The sequence below is a fragment of the Microcaecilia unicolor genome, chromosome 10 (genome assembly GCF_901765095.1).
Source record: "Microcaecilia unicolor chromosome 10, aMicUni1.1, whole genome shotgun sequence".
In the NCBI taxonomy this organism is placed as follows: domain Eukaryota; kingdom Metazoa; phylum Chordata; class Amphibia; order Gymnophiona; family Siphonopidae; genus Microcaecilia; species Microcaecilia unicolor.
Window position 1 is genome coordinate 96,164,483 of NC_044040.1, and position 11,938 is coordinate 96,176,420.

The 11,938-nt window shown below is 44.2% G+C and overlaps 1 protein-coding gene across 3 annotated transcripts in view; it reads left to right on the plus strand.

Moving 5' to 3' along the window:
- The window catches only part of LOC115479359 (solute carrier organic anion transporter family member 1B3-like), a 699,693-nt gene that overhangs the window by 133,836 nt on the left and 553,919 nt on the right, over positions 1 to 11,938 (plus strand). The gene's annotated exons all lie outside the window — the stretch shown is intronic.

The window sequence follows — 11,938 nt, forward strand, 5'->3', positions numbered from 1 at the left end:
TATCCTTATCATCTTCCACATATTTCTCTCTCTCAGCTTTGAGCCTCACAGTGCTATTATGGCACTTCCTCTTGTCACTTACTTATCTGAAAAAGGTCTTATCCCCCAATTTTACCGTATTAGCTATCTTTTCCTCCATTTGCCGCTTCGCTTTCCTGACAGCTTTTCCAGCTTCTTTTCGCTTCTCTCCTGTCTTCATCTTTCTGAGTCATCTTATACCGTGTGAAGGCTAACCTCCTTACCCTTATCTTTTCAGCTACTACATTTGAGTACCAGAGAGGGGCATAATCGAATGGGGCCGGCCATCTATAAAGGCGGCCATCTCTAATGACGGCCCCGTCAAGCGGCGTACCCGACTGTATTATTGAAACAAGATGGCCGGCCAACTTTTGTTTCGATAATACGGTCAGGGCCGGCCAAATCTCAACATTTGGGCCGCCCTTAGAGATCGCCAGCGTTAGAGATGGCCGCTATTGGCTTTTGCTGATAATGGAAACTAATGGCGGCCATCTCAAACCCGGCCAAATCCAAGCCATTTGGTCATGGGAGGAGCCAGCATTTATAGTGCACTAGTCCCCCTCACATGCCAGGACACCAACCGGGCACCCTAGGAGGCACTGCAATAGACATCACAAATTGCTCCCAGCTGCATAACTCCCTTACCTTGGGTGCTGAGCCCCCCCCAAAACCCACTCCCCACAACTGTACACCACTACCATAGCCCTACGGGGTGAAGGGGGACACCTACATATGGGTACAGTGGGTTTGGGGGGAGGTTGGAGGGCTCCCATTTACCACCACAAGTGTAACAGGTAGGGGGGGATGGGCCTGGGTCCGCCTGCCTGAAGTGCACTGCACTCACTAAAAACTGCCCAAGGGACCTGCATACTGCTGTCATGGAGCTGGGTATGACATTTGAGGCTGGCATAGAGGCTGGCAAAAAATGTATTAATTTTTTTTTTTGGGTGGGAGGGGTTTGGTGACCACTGGGGGAGTAAGGGGAGGTGATCCCCGATTCCCTCTGGTGGTCAACTGGTTAGTTCTGGCACCTTTTCGAGGCTTGGTCGTGAACAAAAAGGGACCAAATAAAGTCGGCCAAATGCTTGTCAGGGCGGGCTTTCTTTTTTCCATTATCGGCCGAGGCCGGCCATCTGTTAACCACGCCCCTGTCCCGCCTTCGGTACACTGCCGACACGCCCCCGTGAACTTTGGCCAGCCCTGCGACGGAAAGCAGTTGAAGCCGGCCAAAATCGGCTTTCGATTATACCGATTTGGCCGGCATTAGGAGAAGGCCGGTCATCTCCCGATTTGTGTCGGAAGATGGCCGGCCTTCTCCTTCGAAAATAAGCAGGAAAACGGCCTTCTTTTCCTCTTACTTTTATGTAATTTTCTTTTTTTTTTTTTTTTTTTTTTAATCATTTTACTTAATTACATTCACATTTATCACATAAATGTAAGGAAAAACAGAAATTAATATAAAGGAACAAGAAAACATTTTCTCTCATCAATATATATTATATAATTGTCCACAATTGGGAGATGCAAGATCAGGAAAACAATCTCAAAGAAAATAAGAAAAACTCAAAATGGTTAATCTTACAATTCATATTTTCTGAGGGAGGAAGGTTAATCGGTAATTGCAGCCGGTACAGTGGTAACTAAAGGAAGTTGCTGCAGAGGGTTCTTCATCTGTTCTTTCAACTCCACAAACTCTTGTAATTTCTTAGGTTCAACAAATAAGTAATAAGGAAATAAAACACTTACAAGGGAATCGCACTAGGAAGGTCCCACCTAGGGCAATGATTCCTGGCTTAAAAGCCAAGAATTCACGCCTCCTAGTCTGCGATTCCTTTGATATGTCAGGAAATATATTCATCTTTGAACCCAAAAAACTATCAGCCATGTGTCGGAAATACAATTTCAAAACATTGGTCCTATCTAAATCAAAGGCGAAAGTCACTAATAATATAACTCTATCTGTAATTTCTGAATTTTCCAAAATGTCAGTTAAGTTCACATCTCTTTTCTCTGATAAAGAAAATTTTAAGGGAAATATTAATCACTTTAGATACCAGAGGGTGGCTATCAGAAGGTATTTGTAAAATATCAGAGAAATATTTCTTCAACAGTTCAGTAGCTGATATATAGGATGTTATAGGAAAATTTATCATTCTCAAGTTATTTTTCCTTAATTGGTTCTCCAGAAATTCCAATTTTTACAAGAAACATGGCTGTCTTTCATTACCAAATTAACTGATTTTCGTAGAGAAACCATTTCCGTAGTCAAAGTCTCTATTTTTATATCTTGGACTTCCACTTTGTTAGATAAGTATTAATATAAATTCTTTAACTCACATGTTTATTCCTGAAAATTTTTAAACATCTGAAGAAGAGAGTTATTCACACTCTGCAGCACTTCCCATAGTACGTCCATTGTGACATTATTGGCTTCACCAGATCCAATTTCTCCACAGAAACCGCTCCAGATATCTTCGGGGGGAAGAGCTCAATCTCCAATCCCCCAGTTGGTTTATTATCCGGAGTCGATGCTGCACCAGGACCTCCTCGGGTCGCGTGAAAATCCTAATCCACTTTGGGCGTTTCTACTGTCGACCTCCATAGCGAAGCGTTACTGTTTCCGGGTCTTGGAGGGGTCGTGCCAGCAGGGGGACTCAAATTCACTCCCTCTCCACTGAGATTCGGCGATAAAGCCTTGCTGTTCCCCGAAGCAGGAACCGATATCCCCAACCTTATGACCCCGAATCTCTCCAAAGTAGGCTGAGAAGTGGTGGGAACCCCAGCCGTGTTCGAGGAGGACAACACCACGGCTTTGCCTTTTCTCGTCCCCATTCTCTGGGGAGCGCGCCTACTTCTTCAGGTATTCTGGTGTAAAACAGGAACTCAACTAACGTATGTCCTCCCTCGATGCCATCTTGGATCCTCCAGTTTGGGACACTCTTTGTCTGGTTTCTCCTCAGAGGCCTGTCTGATATGGGTAACCCTTCAGCATAGCCCTCTGAGTCATTGAAACACGGAAGCCCCTCCACCCCTTCAAGGTGGTGTCCCTTCGGAGGGGATAACTTTTTAACATAAAGGTTAGCTGCCTTTAATATAGCTCCTTCAGTCTTGTCCATTGCTGTTCTACATCCTTCAGCTGTTCCTATCCTACTAACTGTTCCTTGAGAAATCCCCCCATCTTGGCAAAGTTAGTTCCTTTGAAATCCAGGACCTTCAATCTCAAATGAGCCCTCTCTTCTGTTTTAATATTGAACCACACCATTCGATGATCAGTAAATGCCAAATGGTCTGCCACCTTGACGTCAGAAACGTTCTCTCCATTCATAAGCATCAGGTCCAGAATAGCTCCATCCTGCGTTGGTTCCGTTACCCACTGCTGAAACAATTATTCCTGTAGGGAATCTAAGATCTCTTTGCTTCTAGACAACACCGCGGCAGGGACACTCCATTCAACATCCGGCATATTGAAGTCTCCTATCAGTAGTACTTCCCCTTTCCTAGCTATCTTGCGGATGTCTTCAATTAAGTCCCTGTTCATTTCCTCTGACTTTGAGGGTAGTCTATATATCACTCCGATATAGATACATTTTCCTTTCCCTCTTTCCAGTTTAACCCACAGCGCTTCTTCCTTACCCCATGTATCCTGCAGTTCCATCACTTTGATATCATTTTTAGCATATAATGCCACTCCTCCACCCTTTTTTCCTACTCTGTCCTTCCTGAATAGATTATAGCCAGGTATAGCAACACCCGAGTCATGGTTCTCCATGAATCACATCTCCATGACCACCACTAAATCCAAGTCTACTTCCATTATTGTAGCCTCAAGATCTAGAAATTTGTTTCCCATACTACAGGCATTGGTATACAAGGCTCTCCAGACGTTACTCTTTTTTTCTCTTCTATAGAGGCATTAGATATCCTACCTTCCTTGGGGTTAATTATGGTTTGTGGCCTTTTATACCCATCCCCATCAATTTTAGTTTAAAGCCCTCTTTAGTACTTTAGCCAGCCTGTTGCTGAAGACTCTCCTTTCTTTCCTTAACAGATGGACACCATCACTGCTCAGTACCTCTTGGGAAATCATCCCATGGTCTACGAAACCAAAGCACTCTTGTCAGCACCAACCACGCAGCCACCCATTTATCTCCAAGATGCAAGCTTCTCTCATTCAGCCTTTACCTTCGACAGGGAGGGTCGATGAGAACACCACCTGCGCACCTAGATGCTTCACCCTCTGACCCAAAGCCATTAAGTCTCATATGATATGTTCAGTAGGATATTTAGCTGTATCATTTGTGCCAGCATGGATGAGCAGCATAGGAGCATGGTCCATAGGCTTGATGAGTCTAGGCAATCTTTCCACAATATCTCAAATTTTGGCACCAGGCAGACAGCACACCTCCCTGGACAACATGTCTGGCCGGCAGATAGGTGCTTCGGTACCCCTGAGAAGTGAATCTCCAACCACCACTACCTTTCATTTCTTTTTGGCCATTTGTCCGGCGGTGATGGCATTTTTGGTCATTGTTTCCTCCTGTTTTTTTTAGATGTTTCTAGCTTTTCTACCTCCAGAGCTGTGAGCCGATTTTTTAGTTGAACAGAAGATGCAGTTGGAGGATTGATCTTGTGGGTCTTGGTGACCTGCTTCCAGCTGTGCTCTGTCCCCAAGATCTTCTCTCCCTTTGCTGGAAGTCCTCAATGTTTTGACCTGCATCTCTGGGACAAATTTCTGGTTGTCCCAGATGTTTCTTAGTCTTGCCACTTATTCTCTTAGTTCTTGTACTTCTTTCATGAGGGATTCAATTTATGTACATTTATCACATGAAACCAGAATCTTGTCTTGGTCCAAGGGTTTGGTAGAAGCTGTAATGAAAGCAGTAGCTTTAGGGGCTCTTTGTTTCTTTACCATAGTTCCAAATGTAGGGGTTGTTGTACTTGTGATAACAAAATATGTAGCCTGTCAAACAACTACCAATCCTATTTTTTCTCCTACACCTATTCTATGGGATATAGGGGGCAGATAGTTAATGTGTAGTTTTAGGGTAAGAACATATCCATTAGTTGTTACTCTCATTATATATCACAAAGGATATCAATTTACCTTCTCTTCCTTAAACCTCAGGCTGGGGATATACTGTGATAATGAATGGTTTACTTTTCAGAAACAGCTGTAATTTGGATGAAGTTAATTTGTGATAAGTAGTGTATTCAGGAAAGCTATTTAGGAAGTGTCAATCTTGAGGTGGGTGGGTTGAGGGGCTTAAACTTAAAACCAGTGGAATGTGTTTCCTGTAAAACCTATCTCTAAAGCTGTATTAAGCCAGATGGTTGGGATTAGGGGAAGACAAGGTTAAGAAATGCTGGTTGGGATTAGGGAAAGACAAGGTTAAGAAATGCATCAGATATGGTGCATTTGGTATGAGCAGAGATAAACTTTTAAGTATATCAGTGCCAGATAAAAGATAAATAACCTTGTGCTATTTTTCTTCCAGCATTATAAAGAAGAAACACCAAGCTATCCTTGGCCCAGCAAAAAGATGTAATTAAAAACAATAGCATTTACCTTGTTTGTATTTTTCGAAGCAAGTCCTGGAGACTCGAGGGAATAATTTATGGGAATTGGAAGTTGAGAAGAGGGGGGTGAGAAAGGGGGAGTCAGAAAAAGAAATTTCTCTCATGATGCTTTGTTTGTCTCTTTTCGTTATGCCTGCCTTTCCCCCTGCATGTTTTTAGAAAGTAACAATCTGCTTGTTGTTAAAAGTAGCCACTTCCAACTAAATGTTAGTTGAGTTAAAATAAATGTTTTATACATGCATTTATGCATGTCTTTCTGTTTTGAATAATGGCATTTATGAATAACTGCCAAAGGTTTGCCTGACCTCTATTCTATATATACCTACCTAACTTACATAGTACATATTTGTAAGGATGGCGTACACAAGGGGGAAACCTGGGTGAGACATGGACAAGGTTTAAACTTACACACATAATATAGAATACTGTAAGTTATGGGAGTGTATGCAGCACTTAGGAGTTAACACACCAGGTATGGTTGTCGTAAGTGCTTGAGCCTAAGTGTTAAGCAAGTAGTCAGTTGGTTTAGTATTCTATAAAGGAAAGTACGTGCCTCTATTCCTTTATAGAATAGTTTCCTTTCAGGTACCCACAAAAATACAGGAGAAAGCACTCCACAGTATCAACACTGAGTGCTGCGATACTGGTGGTGTTCGTGCACGGAGTGGGTTTATAAGAAGCATATCTGTACTTGCCATTTGCTTTTTTCAACACTCAAGACATTCTTGACCCCTGATGAAGGCATTCTGTCGAAACTTGGCCGAGTTGGATCACTAATTACTATAATAAATTGCATGTGGCAAATCCATGGTTGCTTTCTTTTCTGGACCGCCTCTGCTATTTACTGTTGCCTCTTGTCCTTTCAGGCAGGGGCATAGCCAGACTTCACGGTGGGAGGGGACCAGAGCCCAAGGTGGGGTGGGGCACATTTTGTTCCCCAACCCCCGCCAGCTGAAGCATTGTCCAGCGCCAGTCTTCGGTGCCCCACGTTGCCTGCCCTGCTCTGTCTTCCCCTCACCTACTGCATGTGCCTTTTAGTGAAATTGAGCAAAACCAGGAGCCCAGAGGAAATTTGGGGGGGGGGGGGGCAGGCCCCCGTGGCCCCACATAGCTACGCCACTGCTTTCAGGTACCCTTCAGACACCTAATTTCAAGCATGCTGTTATAGAATTGTCCCTTAAATGTATAACTTGTATGTTTAAAGTTGTACTTATTACAGCCATTTCCAACCCAGTCCTCAGAGTATACCTGATCTCATTGGGTTTTCAGGATATCCACAATGAGTATTCATGAGTTAGATTTGCATGCCTAGAGGGCACTTATTTGGAGCCTATTCTATAAAAGAATGCAGACACCTACTTTATTTTATAGAACTACTAGTATTACCTAGTATATATGTTGTGAAGATGAGGCTTCTCCTCCGCTCTCCAGCAGGCCTTACTAGCCCCTGGCTCCTGAGCGGGACTCCAGTCGGTCTCTTCCCAGCATTCTGAACACTCCAACCTCAAGATCATGGGCCCCTTTTCCACTCAGGGTGAGCTTGCAGGAAATATGCAGATTAGATGCAAATCACTCAAGTCCAACACAGCATATTCACCAAGCAGCTCTTTATTCCAGCCCCCTGGGGCACATTTCTTCCAGCTTAAAACATTACCACAAGCTTAAAACTCTTTCACAGATCTTCCCACTGAGCCTCACACCCATAGACACCTGGGCTCAGTGCTAACAGCCTTCTGTCCTCCAGCCCCTGGCTGCTAGTTCCTTGGTCTTCTTACACAGTTCTACATACAACAGATTAGCACAACAGTCTCTCTAGAGCCCAGCCAATACCTTCAGGGAATCCTCTTTCCTCAGCTGCCAGTTCCTTTCTCTTCTCCTTCTCCTTTCCAAACTCAGGCAGGTATAAAATGGGTGACTAGCTTCTACACCCCTTTAGGCTCTTCCCCCTAATTCCAGGCAGGACCCAGCCCATAACAACCTTCACCTGTTTCCAACCCAGGACTCTCACAGGTCCTAGCGACCTCCACCTCGACCTTCCCCTACTGGCTCCCTCTAGTGACTCATCCTAAGCATAAGCATTTCCCCCCATTCCTATGGGAACAGCACCACCTAGTGGCCTACCCAGGATAGGACAGCCCCTTATTTTTCACAATGTGCATATGTGTTTAGGCATGTGCAGTTAGCTAGCCAGATTTGGTATAAATGCTCCTGCCTACATGTGGAATTTATAGTATTCTATAACAGTGTTTCCCAAGTCAGTCCTGGAGTACCCCCTTATTAGTCAGGTTTTCAGGTTATCAACAATGAATAGAGATTTGCATATAATGGAGGCACTGCAGCTCCTTATGACCCTTGGCAAGTCACTTAACATTCCATAGCCCCACGTACCAAAACAACAATAAAAAATAAAACAAACAACTTTGATCTGTGGTTCCAAAACATCCACCTGGAACGGACTGGCAGAGATCCTTGGAGGGGGCTAGGATGAGCCACAGAAAGGGGCAATTGGTGGAATACTACTATAATGACCCTGGAATGGGGCTAAAACAGACTACATGAAGGGACAGTGGGAGGACGCAGCTGTAAAGAAGTCACCTATGGCTGACTCATATCCCGTCTATCGACGTCCCCACACGACCCCCACAGAACCCAGAACTGATGGGAAAACCTTCCCATCACCCTTTACCCCCTCCTTCTCAAGGTTTAAATTCAGGAAAAGAAACTACCAGCCTCCCTGTAACTAAATCACACCACCGGGTCAAAGCACAACTAATGTGAGACAGACCAAACTGGGCTCCTGTGCAACTCTCATAATCATCCCATCTCTTATTGTCTCACAATGAAGTGTTTTCTAATACTCTGCTTAGTCCTCCTGGGCTTTGTGATGGTCAACCCACTGGTAGGCTTCAGAATTAAACAAATTCCAGTACTCTGCGACTTAGCAAGAAAAGCCAATACCTGCAAACAACCAAGACCCACCAATAGACCTCATAGTTAGCTCTGACACCTGGTCACAGATCTCCATGCCTGCGCCTGTCCACAGGCCACACACTAAACCCAAAGATCAATCCAAAAAGTGTTCTCTTTGGAACCTGGCTAAACAACACTTATACTCAGACCTCATGCCCCAACCAACCCCCGCACCAGCGATCTATATTAACGCAAGATCCATGGCGAATAAGACTTTATTAATAAGGGAATTATTAGAATCGTCTGACCTAGGCCTATTGTTATCTCTGAAACTTGGTTCATGGAAGGCAACAGCCCGGCACTAGCCCATCTATACCCACTCGGTTACGACATTCTCCATTCTCCAAGGCTAAATAAAAAAGGAGAAGGCTAGCACTCATTTATAAGAGCTTTTTACACAAACTTTTGTTAGTATAGGAGTGCTCCTAGAACTGGAATACATGCTATGTAAACTCTATGACACTCCAGAGGAGCCACCTAGATCGCTTTACTCCTTATCTACCGTCCACCAGGAACCTGGGGCAGAAGTGAACTTACCATATTGGAGATTATTTCAACCACTTTGTCCCAATTTTCCAGAGTAGTAGTCCTAGGAGACCTAAACTACACCTAGAGAATGTTGCGGACACCAGTGTTCATAACTTTAAATCATTCTTGAGAATGTCTGAACTCACCATACATGGAAGAGGCCCAACTCATGAGCAAGGCCATACTCTAGATTTCCACACATCCTTCCCCTCCAACCTGATTGGATTTTCAACATGGAAGCCTATACCATGGTCTGATCACTTCCAGCTAGACTTTACCATTAATATCTTCCTATCAAGTCTCCCCAACCACAACCCTAATAACCACCAGAGGAAAAAATCATGGGCGTAGTTTGACTGTTTCATTTGGGGGGGCAAAGGATGGGGCGGAGCATATTAGCATATTCATTTGCATATATATATATATATATTATATATATATATATATATATATATATAATTATATATATATATATATATATATATATATGCAAATGAATATGCTAATATGGAGGAAGGAAGGAAAAAGAGCTGGCTTGTTTTGGAAATAACCATAATGAATATGTATGAGATATCAAGCCAGCTCTTTCTCCCTTCCTTCCTTCTTCCTTCCTTCCTCTTCCTCCTTACCCAGCACTCCCTCTTCCTCTCCAGTAGTATTTCCCCACCCCCTTTCCCATACCATGCCAGTGTTGACCTTAGAAATGCATAGGCTCTATATGTAGATCCTTCAAGAGGCAGTGTGTCATGATTTAGGCTCTACACCCTTTCTGATGTTTGGTGCCACATCAGTAAGGCCAACACACAATCTCTCCACTGCAAAACGCTATACACAAACTTGTGCAAAAACACATAACCTTATTAAACCATAACAGCACTAATTCCGAGGACAAGACGAGCTACAACCTTATGCATGAAAAGGCAGAACTGTAATTACACCAGGCTCTAAACACCAATACACTACCTCGTTGAAAAAAAGCAAAACAAAAGGGCTGCAAATACTACACGCTAGCAGAATACTGCACCTTGATCACACATGAAAAACACATGACACAAAAGACGTGACACAAGGAACTAGAAATAAAAAATATGAAGGCAAAATACTGACTGGAAAGTTACCTCAAGAAGTCAGACTCAGCATGCAGCAATACCAGAAAAAATAAAACTTACATGTAAAATATCACAGATGCACATTTCAAAAAGCTGACATATGACATATTCCAATTAATAAATTCTGAATAAAATACCTTTTTCTACCTTTGTTGTCTGATCATTTAGTTTTTCTATTCGCTTTGGTCTCAGTGTCTTCTGTTTTATGCAGTGTCTTCTTTCCATTTGATATTTTTCTCTCACCATGTCCACCATCCCCCTGTGTCCTTATGTGTCCTGTCTACCATCTGTAGCCCTGTCCCTATCCTTCCTCGTTCAGTATCTGCCCTCAACGTGTTCCAAACCAGCCCTTAAACTCAGCAGTTTCCCCTCCATCCATGTCCAGCAATTATCCTCTCTCCCCTGCCCACCTCTCCATGTCCAGTGACTTCTCTTCTCTCTCCCTTTCCCTCCCCGTCCAGCGATTGTCCTCTGCCCTCCCCTATGTCCAACAATTCTCCTTGACCCCCCCCTCCCCCTCTATGTCCAGTGACTTCCCCAGCTCCCCCTTCCCAGCCCTAGTTCTAGTTCCCTCCTCTCCAATCAATGTCCAGCAACTCTCTATTCTCCCCTGCTCTCTCCTCCATCCATATCCAGCAAATGTCCTCTCCCCCTGCCCCCTCCTTCCATCCGTCCAGCAATCCCTCACTCCTCTGCCTTCCCCTCCATGTCCGCAATTTCTGTCCCCTTCCTTCCCCTCCATGTCCAGCGATTCTCCTCTGCCCTTTCCCTCCCTCACCCTCCATGTCCAGTGATTTTGCTTTCTCTCCCCAACAGCCTCCTCGCCTCTCCGTTCCTTCCTTCCCCCATCGTGTGTTTAAACCTTTTATTTCAGCAGCAACGACAGTGAAGAAACCAGAACAGCAAGCAGGCTCGCCTCCAGCCTTTCCCTTCCCTCACAGACAGTGTCCCGCCTTCCTTGATGACGTATTTCCTGATTCCGCAAGGGCGGGACACTGTGAGGGAAGGGAAAATCTGGAGGCGAGCCTGCTTGCTGTTCTGCTCTTCACTGTCGTTGGCGTTGCTGCTGAAAATAAAAGATTTAAACGCACGGGGGGAGGCAGGAAGGAACGGAGAGGAGGGCTGTCAGGGAGGGGAGGGCAGGAAGGCGGAAAGTAGGGACCTAGAGCGCATTGTGCCGGTCCTGCGTTTGGGGGGGGCAATGACCCCCCTCACCCCCCCAAACTACGCCCATGGGGAAAATCGATGAATCATGCTTCTGAAGTGAGCTAAAAAAAACTACCTGACCCCTAAAAGTCCTACTCAAGACTCTGTAAAATCAGAATGAGACACCAAAGTTAAAATAGTACTAGATAAAATAGCATCAATTACTACCAAAAAGGTCAAAGCCACTAGAAAAGCACCCTGCTTCTTGGAAGAGCTATTACAACTAAAACAAAAATGCAGAAACCTTGAAAAGATGTGGAGAAAAAGCAAAACAACAGATGATAGATCCAAACGGAAACTCTCCTTTTGCCACTACAAACATAAACTATCGGAGTCCAAACAAAAATACTACAGCACCCAAGTAGGCTGAAACAGCCTTGACAATAAGAACCTATTCACCCTAGTTAGGAGCCTAGCTTGCACCCACTCTCCTGACAAAAAACAACAAACATGTCCTCCTGCTCAAAATCTAGCAGACTATTTTGAAAACAAAATCAATCAAATCAGAGCTGACCTAGCCAAATGTAAGC